Source organism: Mesoplodon bidens (genome assembly GCF_964165515.1).
Source record: "Mesoplodon bidens genome assembly, chromosome: X".
Taxonomy (NCBI): domain Eukaryota; kingdom Metazoa; phylum Chordata; class Mammalia; order Artiodactyla; family Ziphiidae; genus Mesoplodon; species Mesoplodon bidens.
Window position 1 is genome coordinate 78,662,466 of NC_138163.1, and position 25,791 is coordinate 78,688,256.

General features: G+C 37.7%; 1 protein-coding gene across 6 annotated transcripts in view; it reads left to right on the plus strand.

Moving 5' to 3' along the window:
- LOC308609206 (uncharacterized protein) overlaps positions 1 to 25,791 on the plus strand; it is a 62,777-nt gene that overhangs the window by 11,754 nt on the left and 25,232 nt on the right. For 2 of the 6 annotated variants that reach the window (XR_014014279.1, XR_014014280.1), the window contains exon 4: positions 1 to 103. The gene's annotated coding sequence lies outside the window, so the exon portion shown is untranslated. The other 4 variants (XR_014014281.1, XR_014014285.1, XR_014014282.1 and 1 more) reach the window with 3 other exon arrangements.

The window sequence follows — 25,791 nt, forward strand, 5'->3', positions numbered from 1 at the left end:
GCTGAATTTTGAAGGATATCTTTGAAAAGTGTTTTAGAGAGTCTACCAGATTTTCCATGTGAGTGCACGTGCAGCAGAAGAGGGGGTCTTCTCAGTGATTAAGGTAACACAGTGATTAAGGTAAGTAGCGGGGAGGAAAGACTGACATTGCCTTGACTCCTGTCAGTGAGGCTCTTAGAAATGTTATTTCCAGGGGCCAGTACTTTTAAAGCCTGCAGTTTATTCTGTGATATATCCTTCTCAAAACAATTGGGGTGGATTATATGCTTACCCAGTCTGAGAACACCCCTGCAGAGGGTCACGAGAACTGAAATGGTTCCCAAGTAAACTCGGTGGCATAAGCTGCATGTCATAAATAATGTCAACATGACACTGATTACACTCCCCTTCGGGGAGAGTCTAATCTTTCAAACCAGACTTGTTGAGAGTTTTTCTTTATCAGACTATGGAGCTACATACATCTTGTCAAAAGCCAGCTCATTAGCAGAGGCTTGTTGTTTCAGCAGCCGCCAAGTATATGGCACTTTGGATTAGTAATTTCAGAGGCAGCAGCGTCTTCTTGTGCACTCCATTTAAACCAATTGGACCAGCATTCATTTTTGGCTCCTCAGGGATCAGCCCCCTAATAGGCTTTAAGGAATAATGAAATGGTTCATAATTAAACTCGGCAGCATCTATAAAATGGCCATTCTTGGGAGATCTCTGCAGAAGCCACCCCTATCTTAAGCTAGTAGCTCCTCCATCCAGAGTTACTACCCGAGGGCCATATCATTCCTTGGTATCTGCCATTTTTTATGGAAGCAATAAAAGTCACCTTTTCTCATAAAGATGGTCTTGAGATGGTGCCTTCATAACATAATGTTCTTGGTATAGTCTCTGGTGTGTTTGGATACTTCCTGCTGGCAGAATTAGGTAGATTAGCCTGCACTGGGAACCTGAATGACAGAAACATGGTCTTTTCCCTACAGAGAAGTCTGATACAAAGAGAGTCCCTGCATTCTGTATCCTTCACCAGAACTTATTTTAAAATGACATTGTTCATGTATAAGCATATGAATGTTAGCATGCAGTTAAAAAAGTCTTCTGTCACTTTCTCTATCTGGGCCAAAGTGGGATGTATAAATTTGGCTTTTGCTGTCTGAATGCCATTTCTTGCCCTAGGACTTCCCTAGCCTTGTTATCCATCCTCCTTTCCTTTTGTGACAGCAGGTCTGTTGTTTTTTCTTTTTCTTTTCTCTTTAGGCTAGTCATCTAGCACCCACATACAACATCTGAACATTTCCTTTCTAAAGTCATATAATATTAATAATAGTGCTTATTAGTTATAAGTGCCTTTTATGTTCTAGGTGAGTGCTTCACACCTATTTGCTATCTCATTTTAAATTAACATTACCTCTGGGAAGTAGGATTTGTTCCTCCTTTACAGATAATAAAACTGAGGATCAGACAAGTGTTGTCACCCATGGAACACAGGGAGCCAGTGGTAGAGCTGTGTGAGTCACACTCCAAATATCTCAGCTACCTTACTTGAAGCACTAGAATGTTTTGAGCACGTTCTTAGTTGTTGGCACTTTCTGACTCTTTGTGGGCTCTTCATCACTGTCGTCTTCCAGGATATAGGGGCACATGTGAGTGGTTCATTCTTGAAGGGAGATACAGATGCACAAGAGAGATGGTGCAAGGGTTGTGTAGGCCCCTCTAACTTTTAGAGATGACCACTTTGGATGGATTAGCATTTATTTCTTTCCCACACCACCATTCACTATTTCTCCTTGTCTTCTCACCTTTTATTATTACCCCCACCCTCCAGCATGATGTTTATGTTGTATAGTTTCTATGAGGTTATACTTCCTTTTACACAAACAAAAAGGAATCACAGAAGTCAGAGTTACAACTGAAAATCCCATCGCTTGCAGAATCTTAACACAGGTGTAGGTGTATCAGGGGTTGGAGCAGCCTGCTGTGTAGATCAGCATGTCCAAGCCCGAATTACACATAAACATTGCCTTCCGTTAGCAGACAATGCTGATAAAATTATTTTCTGTTAATATCAAGTGGAAAACAACAAGAATACCTAACAATTAATACTTTCATAAATTTTATTGCTGGTAAGGTGACAGTGTCCAGGTAGTTAACATAGACTATAGGGCTTGGCAAGCTATGGCCCACATGCCAGCTGCCCGTTTTTGTAAATAAAGTTTTGTTGGAACACAGTCATGCTCCTTCACTATTGTCCATGGCTGCCTTTCACACTACAGTAGAGTTGAGTAGTTGCAACGGAGACCATATGATCCACAGAGACTGAAGCATTACCATCTGGCCCTTCACAGAAAGTTTGCAAACCACTGGCATAGGTCAAATGTACTATTACTACAGATGTTCCCCTCCCCACCCATTTTCTTTTCTGTGGGACTTAGATTTACAGCTGATCCTAGAAAGTATGGAATCTTATAGTAGTCAGTTTGCCTCTGAATTTCTTTCCACTCAAATTAAGCTCACCAAGAAAGCACATTCACAAATTCGCTATGTATACAGAAAGAACTATGTTTTACATGCCTCACTGTAGCTATTCGTTTATCCTATATGGTTCCCTTATTTTTTTCTTTTCAGGGATGACTTAAATTTTAGCCATTCTCAAGTATCAATAAAGTACTACTCATGTTTCCTAATTATGAGTTTATCCTAATTTTTCATACACCTTTCCCCTCCCTGTAGCATGAAAGCAGCCATAGACAATATGGAAACAAGTGGGCAGGACTGAGGTCCAATAAAACTTCATTTACAAAAACAGGTGGCAGCCCGGATTCAGCCCATGGGCCATAGCATGCTATCCTTGTTCTATACTGTATATACACGAAGACTTTAAAATAACACTTGAGGTGATACGTTAAAGCAAATATTCAGGGTGATCTTTATTCAAAATGCTTGTAATACAATGACAGTAACACAGCTCTACTTGAATTAGCACTGGAAAGTGTCTCATGATCTGTGTATTATGTGCATGACTTAATAGTCACCTAGATATTGGCCTGAGTTCTTGGTAGAGCGATAGAATCCTCATGGGCCATGTTATTATCATTCCTTAGAGGATCTTCTTCCTTGCCACAGGTCTTTTCTTTGCATGGCTTAGAAGTGACTTTATGTCTGTTATTTGTTCTTATTCTTACATTAACAGCTCTAGTGTTTACCTTCTTCACCAGCATGTCTTCTACCCTATGTAGGCCCAAAAGTGAATCTGATACAGAGGTTACTTTGGATGTAATCACTCTCCTAGCAGTCAACGTAGGGAACTGTGGTTTTGGTAATTTGCTATATCAAACCCTAAATGGCTTTCAGGATTAGGAGGAATTAATCCTTCCATTGATGTCTCAAAATGTGATCTGAACAAAGTAACAGGGATCTCAGTCTAGTAAGTGTTGAACATGGAAGTAAATCTTTTTCTTTGCCCTTTTGTTGTATTTGTTATATTTAATAGCTTTCCTTATAATGAACCTACCTTGTATTTCCAGAAGAAAATTTCCTAGTTTTCAAGAGTATTGAATTAGGTCTGCTAAATTCGCTGTTTTTAAATTTTATTTTCTATTTTATTTTATTATTATTATTTTTTTTTGCGGTATGCGGGCCTCTCACTGTTGTGGCCTCTCCCGTTGCGGAGCACAGGCTCCAGACGCGCAGGCCCAGTGGCCATGGCTCAACGGGCCCAGCCTCTCCGCGGCATGTGGGATCTTCCCGGACCGGGGCACGAACCCGTGTCCCCTGCATCGGCAGGCAGACTCTCAACCACTGCACCACCACGGAAGCCCTATTTTAGTTCTTTACTACTTTGTTTCTGTGTTCAAAAGTGAGTTTTTGGTTGGAGTGACAGTCTTTGTCAGTTGTTGACGTTAGGGTCATTAATGAAACCTTGTTGCCTGAGCTTTTAAATTCAGCAGATCTCAAACTGTCCCATGCCCTCTGAAACATCTGTTTAATAAAAAGAAAAAATTTAATAATAAAAAATTAAACATCTGTTTTAATTGGCATTATAATATAAAAGATCATTTGTATCTGATATTTGGGCCCTCGTTCAATTGCTGCCCTTCTAAGTTTGTGTAACATCCCTGTAAATAAGTTTTTGCACATCTCCATGTTTGTTTCCTAAGGTTGGATTAAATGTACAATTCCATCTAGTGTATGAGAATGCCTGTTTTTTCATATCCTCAGTAATATACTATATTGTGGTTTTAAAAAATCTGCCAGATGCAAAGATGAAAAGTGGTCTCCCTTGATGTTTTAATTTATTTGATTCCTAATGACATGGAACAGCTAAAAATCTTTCTTGGGTCTTATTTTTAAGTTTCTTTTTCACACTGAATTTTTTTTTTTTTTCTTTCTGTACGCGGGCCTCTCGCTGTTGTGGCCTCTCCTGTTGCGGAGCAGAGGCCCCGGACATGCAGGCTCAGCGGCCATGGCTCACGGGCCCAGCCGCTCCGTGGCACGTGGGATCTTCCCGGACCGGGGCACGAGCCCGTGTCCCCTGCATCGGTAGGCGGACTCTCAACCACTGTGCCACCAGGGAAGCCCCACACTGAATTTTGATCTACCATATATGTCACAGATGTTTCCCTCAATTTGACATAGAAGTTCATTTTTGTGTAGCTCAAATATCTTTTTTCTTTATGGTTTATTCTCCCCTTGCACTTCACAGTGAAGATAAATATAGTTTATCTTCACTTTATAGTTTCATATAGTTCATGCTTTATTTACTTTTAAATATAAGTCTTTTTCCGTTGGGGATCCTGTCTTTGTGTGTGGTATATAACTAATTTTTCTGAATGTCCAGCACATTCAGGGTTCAGGGGGTGATAGTTAGGGTACTAGTGGGGATCTCAGCAGAAGGAGTTTTAGAATTTTTTCTCCAGTTTTCTGCTTTTATAACATGACTTAAATATTCTGTCTGCCCCTGTTTCTTTTGTGTGACTTCTCAGCTTTGCTTCCACTGGCCTATTCTGTCCTCTGTGACGGATTGGCAAACTTTTTCTATAAAGGGCCTGATAGTAAATATTTTAGGCTTTGTGGACCATATGGTTTTTGCCACTGTGGCATGAAAGCAGCCAGAGGCAGCACATAAACAGACAAACGTGGCTGTGTTCCAACAAAACCATATTTATTTTTTAAAAAAAGATGGTGCTGAATTTGGCCTGTGGGCTGTGGTTTGCCAACATCTGCTCTGTGATATTTTGCTTTATAACTTTTGCTCTCATAGTTTCTACTTAGTCATGGTGGACTTCCTCATGTTCATGCCTCTCATCTCCCCATATAACCTCTTAGAGCACTTTTTCACCTCCAGTGTCTGCTACTGATTACCTGTTTCTGTACATATTTCACAATTCTAAGTTTCTGAGAGCACAGGTGGTAGCCAGACTGGGTGCTTTGTATGTCATTAGTATTATGTTCTGGGATATAAAAGTGATTTGCTTGGCTGTCTACCTTGCTGCTTCAATATAACCAATTCCATATTTATTACATTCCTTTTCAGGGTCTATTCCTTGCAATCCAAATTTTATTGCAAGAAATGGGCTCATTTGGATCGGTTTAAGAAGTTCACAGAACTTGACTCCACTGTGGCATTATTAATGTGATTCAGTTTATTTCTCTGGTTTTCTGCATGTCATCTTGCTTCTACTTCCAACTGGTTTCCTCATACTCTGTCTTCCTCTACCTCCTAGCTACTGAATACTTATGTTTTTTTCTCATTCATAACGAGCTTGTGCAGCCTCTGTAGGCGTGGCCTCCATTCTACCTCATCTTTCTCTCGGCAAACTATCTGTTTCCGCTCTTGTTCTCCATGCTGCCCAGTTGTCATTAAATCGAGACTCTGATTGCCTGTGGGTTAAGTTTCCTGAGCCTGTAGAGGTAGCAGTAGTTATTTGGCAGGTCTAGGACATGTCCCCCTATTGATTGCTCTGTGGAAATGTTTTTCTTTCCCTTTTTATAATCCTGAAGTGCTTTAGACTAACACAATTCATCTATCATAGGTATATCCAGAGTCATTTAATTGCTCAAAAACTAGAAGGCATCCCAGTCGTGGGACATCCGAAAGATGCCATACCTAACCATCTTTGGAAGCAACAGTTTCACAAATGACTACACGACCCTACTTTCTCTATATCCTTGAGTCTCTTCCTGCTGCTGTCTGGTTTCCTTATCCTCTGTTCTTTATCCTATTGCTGATGGAGTTTTTGCTTATTTTTAGCTTCTGATTTCTGTGCTTACAGTAGATCTTACTTAAATCCTTCATGATTCTTGCATAGGCTGTGGTATGTTCTTTCATCGCATATCCATTCATTTCAGCTGCAGAGGTTTTGTCCCTCTGTTTTTCCTCAGCTGTAAGTTGAATCTAATTTTCTTACCTCATCCTTGTTTGGGGACAGCTTTCATGTCACAGCAAGTCATAGGCTGTTGACCAGCTTGTGGATGTCTGTCCTCGGGTCTGATCCTTACTTCCCCTTGATCTGAATAGCCGTGGATTCAGAGGAGGGATTCTTGGTCACAAGAATGCTTTCTTCGCTACACTTGTTTGCAGTACAGTGTCCTTTAGAAGAATGTTGGGCATGGGTGACACTATGACATATGTACTTTATTCTCTCTGGTTTAGCTCCCTAACGCAGCTTATTTGCAGCATCTAGCAAGTCTCTCAAAGTCTCACCTTCTAAAGTGGGTATAGGGCTTCCCTGGTGGCGCAGTGGTTGGGAGTCCGCCTGCCGATGCAGGGGACGCGGGTTCGTGCCCCGGTCCGGGAAGATCCCACGTGCCGCGGAGCGGCTGGGCCCGTGAGCCATGGCTGCTGAGCCTGCGCGTCCGGAGCCTGTGCTTCGCAACGGGAGAGACCACAACAGTGAGAGGCCCACATACCGCAAAAAAAAAAAAATAAAAATAAAAAAACAATAAAGTGGGTATAAAATGTAAATTTCATGTCACAAGCTGGTTTGCACAGCATCTTTAAAACAAGGGATTTTCTGGAAGATCATAGCCAATTCCCTAAATTGCATTCCTCTTGAGGGGCTATTCTGCTTCTTACTATTGGTTAGGTACTTCTGATTGCTAGAAACAAATTCACCAGTGAGCTAATGACAGGTTATTGGCTGGTGACTTGTGGGGAGATAATGGTGACTGGCATCACATGAAATGCCAATTATAGGGGGACCTTAATATGGTTATGCCCATTAGGGATGGGATCTGGGTCCAAAGAAGCTCTGGGAAACTCAGCAAGCAGGGGTTTGCGGATCTTCACGTTAGGATTGTGCCATTTATGTAACTGAGTTAACTCTGTCTTCTTAAGTTTTGTGTGTTATTTCTCCCATTGCCTATTGGCTTACCTATTCACTTTGTTTTAGCTTTTTTCTCTGCCTCATATTTTTAGCTTATTCGTAGGTTCTGCTTACTTAGGGCTTCACCTTTTTTTCCCCCCACTGAATTGTATACTTTATTTATTTTTTTAATTGGAGTATAGTTGATTTACAATGTTCTGAGAGCTTCACCTTTATCATAAGTTTTGCTTGTTTGTGGCCCTCGTGGCCTCACCTCTCTGCATTGTGTTGGCTTGCTGTCTATCCTTTCAGCTTCAGTTCCCTTTGCTATCTATGATTACTACTTCTGATAGCCCAGTTCTAATTCCTGAAAATACAAATGTACTAGGCCTGACTTATCCCAGCTTAATTAGATATTTATATACCAACAGCAGCAGTTTGTGGGTCGTTTTTTTTTTTCTTCTTTTTTAAGATTTTGTGCAAGTTGATAAAAAATCTACAATCTACAATACTTCTGGGTAGATATGGAATTCTATGAACACATATAATAGCTCTCATACTGTAATTGATGGATGTTTCCTTATGCCTAAGAATACTATTCCTTACTCTGAATATCTCTTAAATCCTAGAATAAACAGGGTTCAGTCTTTTTTTTCTCGTGTTTCCCTCTCACTTGAAAAATGGTCAACAGCTCTCCGCTCTCACCAGACTCCACTTCGTCATTCACTACGACGACATCGTAGAAGCCACCCTGGGTGTCTCCCCAAAGATAGGTTAAAATCCTAACCCCTGGTACCTGAGAACGCGACTTTATTTGGAAATATGTTTGTGGGTCTTTACTTTTGTGTTCTGCAGTTAATATGATTATTACACTTAGTCTCTGTTGCTTTTACTTTGCTTCGTTTCTTCTAGCTTCCAATGCATCCATTAACACCTGGCTTCTCCATTCTTTATTTCAAGGGTTGCAATTGCAAATGCATGCAGGGTCCAGATGGGGTAAATGTGTAAGATGGTTCTGATATTTATTTTCTTATTTATTTCTTGAAACACTGCTTTGTTTTTGTTTTGTTTTTGTTTTTGGCTTTTCTTTTGTTGCTCTACTTTTGATACAGACATTGGAAAAGAGAATTCTCTTAAAATAAAATAAAGATTTCAAATGCAATGGTAAAGAGCAGTTGATGCTTCTAACAGGGAGTGTTTAGGTTTGTGGTCCAGTGGAACATGAACCTTTCATCCAAAGGAGAAGCCTATTTACTCCTTGGCTCCTGTTGATTGTTGCCCAGTAAAAATGCTGCCCAACATTGACAGGATTTCCAGCTCTCTGCAAGGAGCCTGAGTTTGAGCTGTTAGCTTAAATTTGTTTAAATGCTGCAGGCCAACACAGTGTGTTTATCTTATTTTTTAAAATGTTTATTTATTTATTTATTTTGGCTGCCCTGGGTGTTAGTTGCGGCATGCGGGATCTTCGTTGCATCATGTGGGCTTCTTAGTTGCGGCATGCATGTGGGATCTAGTTCCCCAACCAGGGATTGAACCTGGGCCCCCTGCATTGGGAGCATGGAGTCTTACCCACTGGACCACCAGGGAAGTCCCGAATGCAGTGTGTTTATAAATGCTCTTATAACCCCATAGCTTCTGCTTCTTTATAATTTTGACTTGTTTGTAGTATTACCTTTTTCCCATGTGGTATGAAACATGAGTGTGTAGTACTACCCGTTCAACTTGGCCTGGGGTTGGCAGTTTTCCTTGGGTAGTGTTTAAAACTAGGTCGCAGTTTTGAATGGAATTGTATAGATTCGAATAGATTAGGAAAGAACAGATGAAGGTATAATATTTAAAAATGAGAAAATACTAGCCTCCATCTGGCAAAGGGTAAGTACTTTGTGAAATTTTTGTTCCAGCTATATGTTTGTATGTATGTGTATCTTTGTTCTAATGTAATTGTTTCTTACTGTGGATTAAGCAACTTTATAAGGCACCGAGTGAAATAGTGTGAGTAAGCTGGCATCCTCTGAGCTAAATCCCTCCTGTAGACAGGTCTCCTTTGGCTCACACAGTGTTTCTTAAAACTCTGGTGATTGCCAGGGGCTTGAGGGGAGGGGGAGAATGAGGAGTTGTTGTTTAGTGGGTATAGAGTTTGAATTTTGCAAGATGAAAAATTTCTGGAGATTTGTTGCTCAGCAATATGAATATGATTAATGCTACTGAACTGTGCACTTTAAAAGGGTTAAGACGGTTTAGAAAAAAGAACAGGAGTAACCCATTAAACAGAAAGTTTACACAGTCATCAGAATATCCTTGAGTATCTCAAATATAATCAAGTTAAAAAATACTTGCATGACCATCTTTGATAAAACCTTCCATTTCTATATATCAAGCTATGGCCCACGGGCCAAACGTGGCCCACCGCTTTTTTTTATATATGTATATACAGCCTATGAGTGGAGAATGGTGTTTACATTTTTTAATGGTTGAAGAAAATCAAAAGGAGAATAATGTTATAACCTGTGAAAATTATACAAAAATCAGATTTCAGTTTTATTGGAACACAGCCACACATTCATTTATGTATTGTGTATGGCTGCTTTTATGCTAAAGTGGCAAAGTAGTTGTGACACAGACCAAATGGCCTGCAAAACCTAAAATATTTACTACCTGGCCATTAAAGAAAAACTTGGAAAGTTGCTCTATTGCAACAGTCGCCAGATCCCTCACAGCATCATCTTTGATGGCTTTAAATGCCTAATTAACAGCTCTGTCATGGCCTCCTAGTGGCTATTATCATTCTATTCTAATATGTGGGGGGATTCTCACTTCCTTATCCCCTACTGTGACACCCTAACCAAATCGAGCAAACTCACATTCTTGGTGAGCTTCAGTTATGCCTGGAATTCTGTTAGCAATTTCTGGTATTGTAGGTTCTTTTATTTTCAAGAAACGGACCTCTCTTGGGTCAGCCAGGCAATTTAGACCACCCATGGCTATGCATGGCCAGCCTCTAAGGTAGACAAAGGTTTCATAAGAGTCCAAATAAAGAAAATCCAGTATTTGAATAAGACAATTAAAAAATAAAGAAAATGAAATTCAGTTTCCTCTCTGAGGAAAATGGTTTGAGGATTGGAAACGGTTCCAAGATAGATGCAAGCAACAGGGGTTTGTATCATCCATCTAGTATGCTACCTTTAACATCTTTTTTTAAAATACAAATTCTGTATATTTAAGGTATACAACTTGATGATTTGATATACATAGTGAAATGATTACTATAGTCAACCATCAAACTAATTGACTTTCTTCTCACCTAGTTACCTATTTTTTTGTGATGAGAGTACCTGCAATCTATTCTCTTAGCAAATTTTCAGTATTCGCTATAGTATTATTAACTGACCTTATGCCATATATCACATGTCTTCATTCCTCCTTTTCTCTGCTTTTTTGCCTTCCTCATTATCTACTCAAGATTTAGTTTACTTCCTAGTTTTGTTTATATTCTGCTTCCTCATACATTTTCAGTTATTCATCACTAAACCTTGCTTATTGCTCCAGTGTCCTTGGCTGTATCTCATGTTTCCCAGCGCTGTCATTTAATATTCAGCTCCCTCTGCTATGGGCCTCACTCTTTTTGTATTTCACAAACTTTATTCCTCAATGCAAGGATTTAAATGGCTTAGCTCACCCCCTGCTTGGGTAGTCAGTTTCTGAGTCGTGCAATGACACAGCACTTAGGTAGTGTGTCCCACACCTGGTACATTCAGCTTTGGGTGACAGGACAGGTCATATTCTAAAATTCATTGCTCTCTCAGACTGCCTCATCTCCAGAACTATGAGTGGGACAGTTTACCTTAGATGAGACTGTGAGTGTAGCCACCACTTGATTCAGGTGTGTTTGTATATTGCATTTCTACATCTTGACCACTAATCACATATGCCCCTCATCTCATTTTCTCATTTCTAAAGATGCTTCTGTTTATACTTTTCCAGCTCTTTTCCAGCAGAAATGTTGGAGAGTAAGTCACAGCCAGATGCTATAGTCTGATGTCATGAGGCCACTTTAGAAATTTCCCTGCCGATTTTAGAAGCATCCACCTGTCTGATCTTCTTGGCCACTTCAGTTTTCTCTGTTGCAATTCTACCACAAGTTACCTTCATTGGATGTGTGGTCCTGTGACAATAACTTGGCTGCAGTTACTGTAGGCCCTTAACCTTCTAGCCTGGGTTGTGGTGGGGTGTGTCTGTTCTCTGCCCCACCACCAAGTCATAACCAGGTCTAAATATTTTACTTCCTGCCAAAGTTCTGTTCATGTAGCCCAACTCTACATTATTTTCTAAATTACATAAGATTTCTGGTTTCAAGAAATAAGACGCAGGATTAGCTCAAGGAATAGACATTTATCAAATAGATACACATAGTAAGATACACGCAGTAAGGAAGATAGGATTTCATAGGAATCTTAAGAACAGTGTGGTATGGAATTGCATCTGTGGTGGCTCTAGGAGCTTAAGCACATGGAGTTTGTAGACCTTTTCCATTGTGCCGTTGACTTGAATTAAATCAGTTATTTGTTCAGCTATTCTCTTCCTCTCTACTTTTTTTTTTTTCTTCCTCATGACTGGCTTTGCCACTACTTCAGTGAGGCTTTCAGCTTCAGCTTTTACTGGTAATGACCTAGTTTTCATTGTTCCTACTCAAATTCCAAAGAGTGAGAATCTAATTGGCCTAGTTTATCTTTACTTGTGCAGTGCTTTTTCATGCTTAGACATGCTGGCAGTGTATGGATTGGTCCCGACAGTCGTGCTCATTGGAGAGGATGTAGTACTAGATAATGTGAAACAAAAGCTGGTCATTAAGGGCTGTGCTACAGCTGTGACAATAGATAGGGTGGTGATCTTTAGAAGGATGCGGGCGTAACATTTGTAGGAACCTGAACACTGGACACATTTAGTCCAGTGGTTCTCAAGCTTGGGAACCTATGGTCCGATCCATGTTATTCCATGCCTGTTGGAATGGTAACTGAGCACCATGTCTAGCTATAAGAGAGATAAAATCATGCTTTCCAGGGTCAGCACCTCATGGTTATGTTGGAATTTGCACATCATTGTCAGAAGAGAAATAACTGCCAAACCCCGCTCTGCTTATTTTTTTGTTGTTGCTATAATACAACCACTACCAATAGCCTCAGTGCTTCACCTTAAGTGGCTGTATGTATCAGTCACAAAGGCAATTGTGTAATTAGTGGCTTTGCCACAACATAACCTGGACTTGTAAAAAAAACTCTGCATCCTGGTATCTGGAGGGGATTGTGTATGATTTTCTACCCTACAGTCATACCCTAACAATTCCAAATGTTTTCTATTTCTCCTGGGGGTCTGTTTTCATGCAACTGTATTTCTGATACAAATTTCTATATAAAATTGGCTCTTTTAGTCTCAAGAAATGAAGAATCACGCAGCCTGCCTCATTAATAGGGGTTTATTTTGTATAAATATGTTGAACAATGTGGAAAATGGGGCTATAACGGGAATCTAAGTATAGGAACAATATTGAGTATGGGAACTGGATTCGAGCAGCTCTGGGCACCTTAACAGCAGGGATTTTTGGTTCATTACTCTTGTGCTACACCACTGACATCACTCAGCCACTGTGCATTTGCTGTTCCTTCTAGCTCAGTGGCTCTCTATCAGAGCTGTACATTAGAATCAACTGAGGAACTTTAAAAATAAACCAGGGTGAGATATTGTGATTTAATCGCCACAGGCATCAGTATTTTTAAAGTTCCTTCATGCTTCTTTTGCTTTTACTTTTTTAATTAAAAAAATTTTTTTTTGGTTGCACTGCATGTGGGATCTTAGTTCCCCGACCAGGGATCGAACCCGTGCCCGCTGCAGTGGAAGTGCAGAGTCTTAACCACTGGACTGCCAGGGAAGTCCTCTTTTGCTATTAACTGGCTTCCCCAACCTTTATTTCTCTACCTGCCAGCTTCTGCTTACTTGTGATATTCATGGATTGTATTACCTCGTAAATTTGCCTTCTCTTGGTCTTAATGAGCTCCCTTAGAGAAGAGCCTATGGCATGACAGCAAAATTAAAGTGTCTATTGCAAGGGTTGGCAAACATTTTCTGTAAAATTCCAGATAGCAAATATATGAGGCTTGTAGGCCACAGAGTCTCTGTTGCAACTATTCACTCAGGGAATCAACCAGAGACAGTGAATGCAAGATCTGTGTGCAGCCAGATTTGACCCATTGGCTGTGGTTTGCTGACCCCTGGTCTGTTCCTTCCTTGTTCATAGTAAAATTTCTTGTTTATTCTTTCTCAATATCTTCTTAGCTACTGTTCTCCAATTCATCATTAACTTGAATATAAGAATTACTTTGGGGACTTCCCTGGTGGCGCAGTGGTTAAGAATCTGCCTGCCAATGCAGGGGACACGGGTTCAAGGCCTAGTCCGGGAAGATCCCACATACTGCGGAGCAGCTAAGCCCGTGCGCCACAACTACTGAGCCTGCGCTCTAGAGCCCGTGAGCCCCAACTACTGAGTCCGTGTGTTACAACTACTGAAGCCGCGTGCCTAGAGCCCGTGTGCCACAGCAAGAGAAGCCACCGCAATGAGAAGCCCGCACACCGCAACGAAGAGAGTAGCCCCCGCTCAACGCAACTAGAGAAAGCCCGCACGCAGCAACGAAGACCCAATGCAGCCAAAAAAAATAATAAATTAATTAAAAAATAAAAAAATTACTTTGTAAAATTCTACTTCATCTAAAAAAATTCATTTAGGGATATTTATCGTGGTAGCATTTGATTTATAAATTCATTTGGTCAGAATTAACGTGCTTGTAACATTTCTCCTCCTCTAGAGACATTTAGTCAAGTCTTTTTATGTCCTAATAATCATAATTTTCATCATGTAGATCCCCCCAGTATTTCTTATGTTACTCCTTAGGTATTTTATGCCATATGTAGCCACAATTTTCTATTAATTTTAATAACTTTATTTTTCCTAGCTTATTTCAAAATGGAAGTGCTATTTTTCCTGGTTATAAAGAGGTACTTATAATAAGCAATTCAAATAATACAAGGATATAAAAAGTGCAGGCAAGATAAGCTATAATCCCATCATTCATCTAAAACCACTGTTAATGGTGTATAGACTTCAATGTTGGGCTGTCTTTGTTATTGAGCATTTATTTTATTTAATTATGCCACCTGTTCAGATTCTGTGCTGATTAAGCAATTCCATGATTACAATTTGGCTACAAGAAAAGCATATGCTCCTCATGTGGAAACAAGTATTCTGGTTACATAGATGGGTATGTTTCTTGTAGTAAATTAAATTGGCATGTTGAAGATTATTTACCTCTCATTATATGTCAGCTATGATGAATGCCCTTGTAATTTATCTTTGCACAGTTGACTCTCATTTCCTTACCAACCATAATTTTTAGTCACAGAAGCTGCAGTGAATTCTCTCAGGGCCCTTAAGCCTGGTTTGTTTCCATGGAAAAGAGCCTAACAAAAGATTGATAGTGTCGACATGTTCCTGGCAGCAGGCATTAGCATAAGTATGCATTTGAAGAAGTATTAGAGAATATGATAAAAATCAGTGGTTACAGTTTGTTAGGAGAAACTCCCCCATTTTCTAATTTATCTAGAGAATTACTTTAGTCAGTTCAGAGATAGCAGCATGTATATGTTTTGTCTTGTTCCTGAGGCACAGTTGTTGGAAGTTGGCTACAATGGGCTACCAAAGGATTTTTACACTCCTTGAATACATCCAACTAGGGAGATTTGCATGAAGTATTTGTAATTGAAAAGTGTACGTGCCTGCTTTTAGTAGCCTGGAACTTGATAGAAATGTCATTAACTAAAGGTAGGATGTAAAATATTTTAACTCACAGTAACAGCTTAATATCTAAAAAGAACCTCTGCATCACTAAGAAGAAAAATGTCTTGCTGGGAACAAGTTTGGGAAACAAATGTACTTTTTTTTCTTTTTGTGGGGAGTAAAGTGCCCTCTCAAAAAAAAAAAAAAAAAAAAAAAAACCTTGCCTAGTTCAGAAAAATGCATTGTTTTGCTTAAAAACCAGCTTAACATTTTGTTCTAAGTCAGAAGTAGTTACAAAGTTGTAAGTTTTATGATAGTTGTAACCTCATTTATTGACAGTTCTAATCCAGTGATTTTAAAAATGTGACAGTAAGGATAATTATAACCAAAACATCTAATTGTTATAATGTAAATATATATTATATTTAATTGTGGTTGTAAAAATGCATTTTGAAACTTCAAGGAAAACAAAGGTGGCCTATATGATTTGGCTACTTAATATCAAAAAATGGATGGTATGTGGGGGGTGTCACTGGATCACAGGACTCAGCATATAGTTTTACTCAGGGCTAACATAGTAAGGATACATAGCCTTTGTAAAGTTAGCATAAAGAAAAAGACACACGTGGAGTCTGGAGGAGTCCCTGTGCAGGCTTCCATCTGCTTTCTCCTTCCCATGAGCAGTCACACAGAGCATCCCCTTGCAATAAAAATACAGCAGCACGTGTGCCATGTTTCTGCCAGGGAAACCTGTTAAGAGACTCAGCAACCAAGGCTTTTATTGTGGGCTGGTCACGTAGGCACTTCCTGCTTAGCACATACCAAGATATCAGACTTCCAGAAGGAAAGTAGGTATTCAATGTGATCCACATTATTTATATAAGCAATTTAGGCACAGTGAGCCACCCTTATCAGTTAGGGAAAGTTTTCTATCAGTGCAGGGAACTGTTTACCAGTAAAGTTTCCTGATGCCAGCCAAGGGCCAACCTTGCAAGCAGGTCTTTCTGAGGATAGTAGTCTTAGGCCTGCTATGTTAGCTCTTTCCTGTGTACATGGGTTGAATGTATAATAATAGATCAAAATTATAGCATTCTATGATTGATCCCATTCAAGTCCTGCTTAAGGTGATAAGAGTGAGTTTAAATATATGATTTCCATTCTGTTTGGGGCATGTAAAAAAATTTTAGGGAGCCTTTTAGGTTATGTCAAAGAGTGACTTAAGCTTAACTTGTAAAGTATTTTTAACAAAATCTTTGATATAGTGGCTATTTTCTCCTTTTTTCCTCCTTACACTGTTGGAAATAGTTAACTGAGAGAAGTGTGTTAAGTTAAAATTTTGGGTGTCATTCCTTCCCCACACATTAATTAGGAAATTCACCTTCAAGGAACCATTCTTTAAGAAAGAAGTCCAAGGGAATATTAAAGTTTTGTTCTACGGTTTCACATGAATTTAATTAAAAAACTGAAAGTCAGTTTAAAGTAACAGGCCTCTCCATTTGAGAAGATTTCAAAGCAGATTGATTGTGCTACCTGGGCATAATTCAATTCAGGTAATACTATTTTTCTCCCTTATCAGAAATTGAAGAAATTGCTGTAACCCCTTTGATGCATTTTCCTGCATCAAAAGTAAAAATGTGGAAGTCTATTAAGACACCAAAATGTTCACATTGGTTATCTTTTGAGACAGATTTACATACGTAATTATTATTTCTTATGGGGTGTTTTGGTTTGATTTTTTTTCTTAATGAAAATATACTATGTTGGAAAAAATAAATAGTTGGTAGGTTGACAGTGAGAGATTGATACTGTTATGACACCCCGTCTGTTACACCACCTGGCTTCAATTCAATTCTGATGCTAACTACCCCAAGTTAATACCAGATCCCACAAGTTAAGGGCAACATCTTCCTGAAGACTGCCTTCCCTTTAGTAAATCTTAGGGCAACCTATACTGACCAATCAGCTAAATTCAGGGATTCCTGTGACCATCTTGGGTTTGTTAATTTGCTAGAATAATTTCTAGAACTCCCTGAAAGTGCTATACTTACAATTACAGTTTTATTATAAAGGATACAACTCAGGAGCAGCCAAATGAAAAAGATACATAGGACAAAGTCTGGGAGGACCCTGGATAAGGAGCTTCCATTCTCTCACCCCTTGGACTCAGGATATGTCACCTTCCTGGCACATCAAAGTGTTCACCAACCAGGAAGCTCCTTGAGCTCTGGGTTTCTAGAGTTTTATTGGGGTCTTATCATTGGTCACTTGCTTAAGTTCAGTCTCCAGCCCCTCTCCTCTCTGAAGATCTAGAGGATAGAGCTGAAAGGTCCAATCTTCTAATATGCTTGGTCTTTCTGGCAACTAAGCCCATCTTGAGTTACCTCGTTAGTTAGCATAAACTTAGGTGTGCTCAAAATGGACTTCTTGTAAATAACAAAAGAACACTCCATCACTCACGCTTTTTAGAGATCTGTGCTTCCAACAGAGGACAAAGACCAAATTTATATTATACATTTTTATATTTTATCTCTAGTTTTGTAAAGTTTTTTGTTATGAGGAGCGCAAATGATAGATCCAATGAGGGGAGGATAATTTGCAAGGGTACAAGTGATAGTGAGCAGTAAGGGAGGTAAGAATTTTACTGGAAACCCACCAAAGGAACTGGTGAGTGGCTGAGCCTCTCTGGCATGGTAACTAGAAGGCCACCAGGAAATGGAGGCATCAGGAGAAACCCTTTATGTGTTTGTTTCTATTTATGGGCCATGTTCTGCTCTTTTTTTTTTTTTTTTTTTTTGGTGGCTTGTGGGATCTTAGTTCCCCGACCAGGGATCAAACCCAGGCCCTCGGCAGTGAAAGTGTGGAGTCCTGACCACTGGACCGCCAGGGATTTCCCCTGTTCTGCATTTCTGCTCTATCATTACTTTACCTCTGATTGTTTTGCTCTTTCCTTTGACCTTTTATATCCTTCTCTACACTAGAGCTTCTGCTTACTCATAGTTTATGCTTTTGCATGAATCCTTAGAGATCTAGTTCTAGCTCTCACTTCATTATGCATGTTTAAAACTTGAGTGTGTGTAAATTGTCAGCCTGTCATCCTCACTGGCTCTCTTCTAGGCTAGGTTGGGAATTAACAGTAGTAGACTCAGAAGACTACTGCAGAGAAGTTTCACTTAGGAGCCAAGGGAAGAGAGGCTTATTACAATGGAAAGCACTTCTAAAACAACATTAAAATGTTTCTCTTTAAAGAGTGCTTAAAATATTAAGGATATCAGTGCTTTTCCTAATACCAAAAGCAAAATTCTTAATATGGAAGATTTTTAAATGTCATGATGTAAAATTTAATCGAGTTTAATGTATAAAAATGTTTGGATTTACTTTTAGAAAGGAATTCTAAATCTCAAGACTAAATCAATATATTTGTTTATGTATTTTTTCTTATTCTGTCAAAATCTTGCAATCCTTAATTAATCTTTTTTTTTTAAGTGGAAAGGATTTACTTTGTTCTCTCTCCCAATTGTTTGCTTATTCTATTTGTTAGTTAATCCATTCTTTGCTCACTGATTTGTAAACACATCTTTATCTTTCTATGTCTTCAAACATAGAAGCCATAAAATGATTCATAAGCGCAGCTAACATAATAAAATACTTCATTCATGTCAAAAACACTAAATGGAGTCAAAAGAAAATGAGAAACTTGGAAAATATATGCAACATGTATTACTTAGTGCTAATCTCCATTAATGTATAAAAAAATTCTAAATAAAATCAAAAGACCACAGTTTGAAATGAGCAGTGGGCATGAACAGGGACAGTTCACAGAAAAACAACACTTAAACCTACGAAAGAATGCTCAAGCTCATTTTTAAGAGAAATGCAAAACAAAACTACAGAGAAAGTTAATACTTGAGAACTTTGCTGGAAGGACTATGGGAAAACTGGCATTTATAGAATGTTTGTTAGAGAACAAAATAGTATAATACTTATGGAGGGCACTTTGGAGATATTTATCAAAACTATAGTTGCCTTTATTCTTTGATCCAGTGACCCTGTGATTTGTTACAAATCCAGTGATTTGTTACATATGCAACAAATTGCATATGTAACATTGCAGACAGTTTTATAATAGTAAAAGATTGGAAACAACCCAGGAGCCCATGAGTGTGGAATACTAGGTTGCTGTAAAAACACATGAGGAAGCAGTCTCTGCGGTGATATATTGTTAAGTGAAAAAGTGAAATGTACAATGTTCACTTATGTTAAAAAAAATAACACAGATTATATAAAAGTGGTTACCTGTAGGTGTTGGGAGAATGGGGCAGGTGTATCCAGGGATGAGAGCAAGAATTTTCTATATATAATTTTTTACATAGAGAGGGGGAGGGTAGCAGAACTGATAGGTTTGGAAGGTTCTGGTGACAAGATACACCTTTAATTTTTACTGTAATGTTTTATAGTGTATATTTCTAAGGTATACTGTGTTCGCTGATCTGTTGATTTCTTTTACACGCTGGTCTTTAAACTATGTTTTTTGTTTTTTTAATCTTTTTTAACATCTTTATTGGAGTATAATTGCTTTACATTGGTGTGTTAGTTTCTGCTTATAACAAAGTGAATCAGTTATATATATACATATGTTCCCGTATCTCTTCCCTCTTGCATCTCCCTCCCTCCCACCCTCCCTATCCCACCCCTCTAGGTGGTCACAAAGCACCGAGCTGATCTCCCTGTGCTATGCGGCTGCTTCCCACTAGCTAGCTATTTTATGTTTGGTAGTGTATATATGTCCATGCCACTCTCTCACTTTGTCACAGCTTACCCTTCCCCCTCTGTCATACAGAGTGAAGTAAGTCAGAAAGAGAAAAACAAATACTGTATGCTAACACATATATATGGAATCTAAGAAAAAAAAAAAAAAAGGTCATGAAGAGCCTAGGGGCAAGACAGGAATAAAGACACATACCTACTAGAGAATGGACTTGAGGCTAAACTATGTTTTAATAAGAGGTTTTCTTTTTTTTAACAAAAAGCTATGTTCACTCATTTTTCCTCTTGATAAGCTTTTTATTCAACTTGTATACATTAAATGCCTCCTATACCATGCATGGGTACTGTACATAATTTATACATGCAGTAGGTTCTAGGTTTTCTCTGGGAGATCAATAAGCTAGGGGAAGTATAATAGAGTTAAGTACAAGGTACGTAGGAAGGAAGGTTACCTAACAGTAGAGGTGATAGGAGGGGAGAGGAGGAGGACTTTGCAACGTTGGACTTCAGGGGAATTTTATCACCAAAGTTGTACCCTAAGGCAGAACCCATATTTGGGGCCAAGTAACCAAGCTAACATTGGTAGATCTTGTTCTCTGAAGGACTTCTGGTAATTTTGCAGTGGACTTAACCACCATATATGTCAATATATTGCCACCAAGGGGCTTAAATTCCAATTTTTAGAGGTTCCAAGGGACCTACTTTTGTCCATTAGGTGTTCTTGCTAAAATTTTTGTAATTCTGGGTCAGGAATCATGTCATTCATAAATGCAGCCTTTTTCATGATGTCTCTAGATAAATTTTGTCATTTTTTAATTTCATGTTGTTGATCATCACCCATTCCTTTCTCTTGGAATCATGATACCTTGGCAGCCTGGCATAATTTACAGTTTATTTTCACTTTGTAGAAACTTAAAAATCTGTTGAAGTAGTGTTAAGTGTCTGGCTTAAGTTCTGCTTGGGGGGTTCTTTTGACCCAGAATATTCCCTCTGATGTTAGACCAAATATTGTGATCAAGCCCAAGGGGTCAGTGTATCTTATAGTAACTTTAGTGACTGATCTATAATTGGTAGTTTGATACTTTCGGCTCTATTATTTCCTAGTTGAGAGATTACATGATGTCTGTCAGTACCTGGGATTGAACAGTTGGCATATCATATTATACAAGCATTGCACCCTGGGTCTGAAATTACATTGTAATGTAGGGTGTAGACATATCTACTTCCAACAGGTTGTATGAACATCTTTAAAACCAATGAATTTCTACCAAAGTCATGGAACTCAAAGGTATATTGTAGAATTTGTAGGAGTCAGCTAAGCATTAACACTTTCAACTCAGGTTAGGTTGAATATCATAAGGTGGCCTGCCATTTTGCATTGGTGTATTTCCCTATAACCCCTGATTGATTGGCAGCCTAGTGGCAATTTGGTTGTTGCTGCTGATACGTAAGCTCTTTGCTGATATATACAGGGTTTGTGTCTTTGTAGACCAAGCATTTTTGTCCTTTTAGAATGCTGTGATTCCATCTCTTAAAACTGCCTGGCACTTAGTAGGTGCTCATTAAATGTTGAATAAACATTGGTATGAATATAATACCAATATGTCTACAATACCATATGGGTCATCCCCTAAATGCAAATAGTGTGTTACATGTCATTTATATTTTTCTGTATGTTGTACACTTGTTTTGGGGTACTTGCACTAGTAATTCTGTATGATAATTTGAGTAAAGAGAATATGCACATTTAATAATTTGATTCATTCGGTTGCTAGATTGCCCTTTGAAAATGTTCCAGTTCTACTGTCACTCACAGATTATAATAGTTTTTTTCGAAAAACAATGATACATGCAAATAGTAAATAGTTCAGTTTGTACTAAAGTGGATATAGTTAAAAGTTGCCTTTCCACCCCTGGTTTCTAATCCTCAATCTTCCTTCTTCCCAGATACAAGTACTGTTACTAATTTCATGTGTAATTTTTCAGAGATAGTCTCCGCATATATAAGTTGATACTCTTGTTATAAAGTCAGCATATTGTAGAAACAATAGCCTGATAAAAATAGATCTGTGGACCAGTCTCTGACAGTGATATACAGTTGATCCTTGAACAACAGGGGTTTGAACTGCCAGGGCCCACTTATATACGAGTATTTAGTTTTTCAATAAATACGTTCTATACTATACCATCCCGAGTTGGTTGAATCCTTGGATGTGGAACCCCAGGTATGGAGGGCTGACTGTAAAGTTGTGTGTGGAGTTTTGACTGCGTGGGGGGGGGGGTCAGCACCCCTAACCCTAGCGGTGTTCAAGGGTCAAGTGTATAAGCAAGTAACCTAAATATAAACTTGGTGAGAAGAATCCAGGAGCAAATTCATGACTAGTATACAAGCAAGTAGTGTTCATGCCAGCCATGCAAGGATGATTCAATTTTAGGAAATCTGTGAATATAAGTACCACATGGTTAGGCCAGAGGAAAAAAACATCACATGAGCAGCCCTACAAGTTGAACTTTTTAGTATTTTTATAATTTAATCAAAATCATTGTTCCATTTAGATCTTATTTTGATGTCAGTAGTCATATAATGATCTCACATTCTATTTTAAAAGGTTAGCCAATTGCCCAGTACTATTTATTGAAAATTCATCTTTTCCTCACTCATTTAAAATTACATCTTGTCAAATAGTAAATTTCATAATTTATTTGGGTCTGCTTCTGGACTCATTGGTGTGTGAGTCCATTAACTGTCTTTTCTGTGACAGTATGGAATTATTTTGATTGTGTAAGTATTATGCTACTATTTGCTGTGCCCACTTGCTGCCTGTCCATATTTAGATTCATTTATTTGACACCATTCCATATATTCTAAATTTCTTGGTTCTACATAATATTTGTGTCAATGACTGTTCATCATGGCTCTTGACTTTCCCACTTTAACAATTTACTAGAGTAGTCTCCATCTGAATTTTTTTCATTATTCTATTTTGTGTCAGTTCTACCCAGGGTTTTTGTTTTTCCCAGCTGCTTTTATACTTATTTTTCCTGCCAGGTGTACCGTAAAGATGTATGGTGTATATATATATATACATGGGCTTTATAACAGGAAATTTTACATGTTAAAATTAATATGTAGGGTGATTTTAATCAGCATACACATAGCATAATAAAAGAGCTAAAGCAGAAAAAGTACTATAATATTTCATGATCTGTGCTTTCTTGCATGCCTATTGCTGCATATGGCTTGTGTTCTTGGTTGAGATAGTCTTATCAAAGACTATCAAAGACTGATTACTTATCAAAGTAATATTTATGGGATGTTTCATGACTGCCATATTCATAGAGTCCTCTGTCTTGCCTTGTGTCTTTGCATGCCTTAAACAGGACCCTTTGTCATACACAAGTCACTCAATTTTATGTTCTAAAAATTATCAATTTTGGCACTTAACATGTGACTCTGGACTATACATCAGAATATTTGGCTGTTAGTTTGAAATTAAAATTTATGCATAATATAATTTATTTAACAGATTACTTTAAAGCCTTTTGTTCCTTTCACAAATAATGGTGAAGTGAAAACATGATCCATATTTCCTTGTGTGAGTATTTTTATATGATTTCTATATGATGGTATCTTTGCAAAATTTGGAAAAATATGAACAATTTTTATTAAAGTTCTTCTCAGTTGCCCATCCAGAAATGTTTTACTTAACCATTTTTATAGTTGCTTAATTAATTTTCTTCAAAATACAAGGCTGTATTTTAGCCTGTATTTTAGCACAATATCACAAAACAGGTTATCCCCAAATTTTCCTTGCACATCAGGGGCCTCAACAAGGATATTATAAACTTGATTCAATTTCCTTTATTGAATTTGTAATAAGTCTAATTTTTAGTACATGGAAAGATCAAAATGTGTGGTGACCTATTTATAGAGTAAAATTTGGGGGGATGTGGATGTCATCATTCTGGTTATTTTTTTTAAATAAACTTTTTGTTTTTAGAACAGTTTTTAGTGTACACAAAGTTACAAAGAGTTCTCATATATGCCCCACTCAGGGTCCCCTATATTAACATTTTATATCAGTTACTATGGTACATTAGTCACATTCCCTCTCTCCTTAACCCCTGGTAACCTCTAAATATACTTTTCGTCTCTGTGAATTTGCCTATTATGGGTACCTCATATAATTGGAGCAGTATAGTATTTGTCCTTTTGTGTGTGGTTTATTTTACTTAGCATATCTTCAAGGTTTATCAGTGTTGCATGTACCAGAACTTCATTGCTTTTTTTATGGCCAAATGATATTTCACTGTGTGTGTATGTATATATCACACTTTATTTATGCATTCAGTTTGTTTATATGACACATTTTGTTTTTATACAACATATATTAGTATATATTTGTTTATATATACACTTTGTTTATAAAACACATTTTGTTTACTGTCTGATGGATAGCCCTGCTCTACAACATGCATGTAATGTTTTTGGTTAATTGTTTCTACATTTTATTAAGCGAATTAAATTGCTCACAGTAAACTGTACAGTAGAGAATTATTTAGCTCTTGCAATAAAAATCTTGAAATTGGCTCTGTAGTATTAAGATAAAACTTTGGTCTGCTGAAATTATGAGGCATCTATATTAATATCAGCACAAGCTATCCAAAAATTAACAAAAATATTTTCCTATTTTAGTTGAGATACCTTTGGCATCAGTGTCTATTTTCCTTGATTAAAATTGAACAGTAATACTAATTGGGTAAATAGTTTTATGTGATTTTAAATATATTTTTCTTTTAGCTATAATTTTTAATATAGGTCAGTATTTTGTGTAGAATTGCTATCTCTTTCCTGAACATTTGCTTTTTACTTTCCTTTTCTCCTTATTCTCTTCATATTTTCTGAGGACGTTTAGTCAATTTCTTCAGGGAGGAATAAGTTCAAATCTATGTATCTATCACTCAAAGAATCATTTTCTTTCCCCCATTATACAGTGTATTTAAAAATTATAAAAGGCATAGGTATTCATTGTAAAAAACTAAAGTAAAAAAGCATAGCACAATTAAAAGAAGAATATCCAGAACTACTGAGATTTTTGGTACATTTCTTTTTAGTATATGTATGTATACTGATAACATTTTTAGATGGCTCTTAAATTAACAAAAACATTTTCCTGTCTTTAAATATGAATACACACTAATCTCATTTGGACCATGATTTTTTGGTATAACATCTATCTCTTTTTTAGACATTAGAATTATTTTAAGTTTTTTAAAAAATAAAATTTGAACATATCAGTACAGTTAACATACTTACAGAAACATCTTTGTGTACGTATCTCCATGATAATTTCTTTTATTATAAACTTGTTAGAGACCCGATTATTTTTTGTTTGTTTTGCACCTCTTGATTAGCTGATGTGAAGACAGTCAAGTGTAAAGTAATTAGACCCACATTCAAGAAGCAAATGTTGTCCATACATCCCTACATCCCTTCACACTTAATTTATTGTCTCACCTCTGACAGACATACTCATTCTGTGCCCTGCTGTCATCTACCATCCTTTGCCTTCCTCTTTCAGTCCTATGTTATGAGATGCCTCTGTTCCTTTCACTTTCACTAGTTGATAACACTTTTAATGGTTGAAATATTATTTTAACCTTTTAATCTGTTTTCCTAGCACTTTCTACCAAATACAACTATTCCTTCTCATTTAAATACCTCTTAATCATATCTATTTGTTCTATTACAGACAGCAGTCGGTTTTATACAATATCCTTTTTCTTTTATAATAGTCTTTTGATAACAATAGTTCACATTAACTGAGCACATAGTAAGTGTTACACACTGTTCTATGTGTGCTTTGACTCAGTTTTAATGGTCAGGAAGTAAATTCTAATATTATCCCTTGTTTT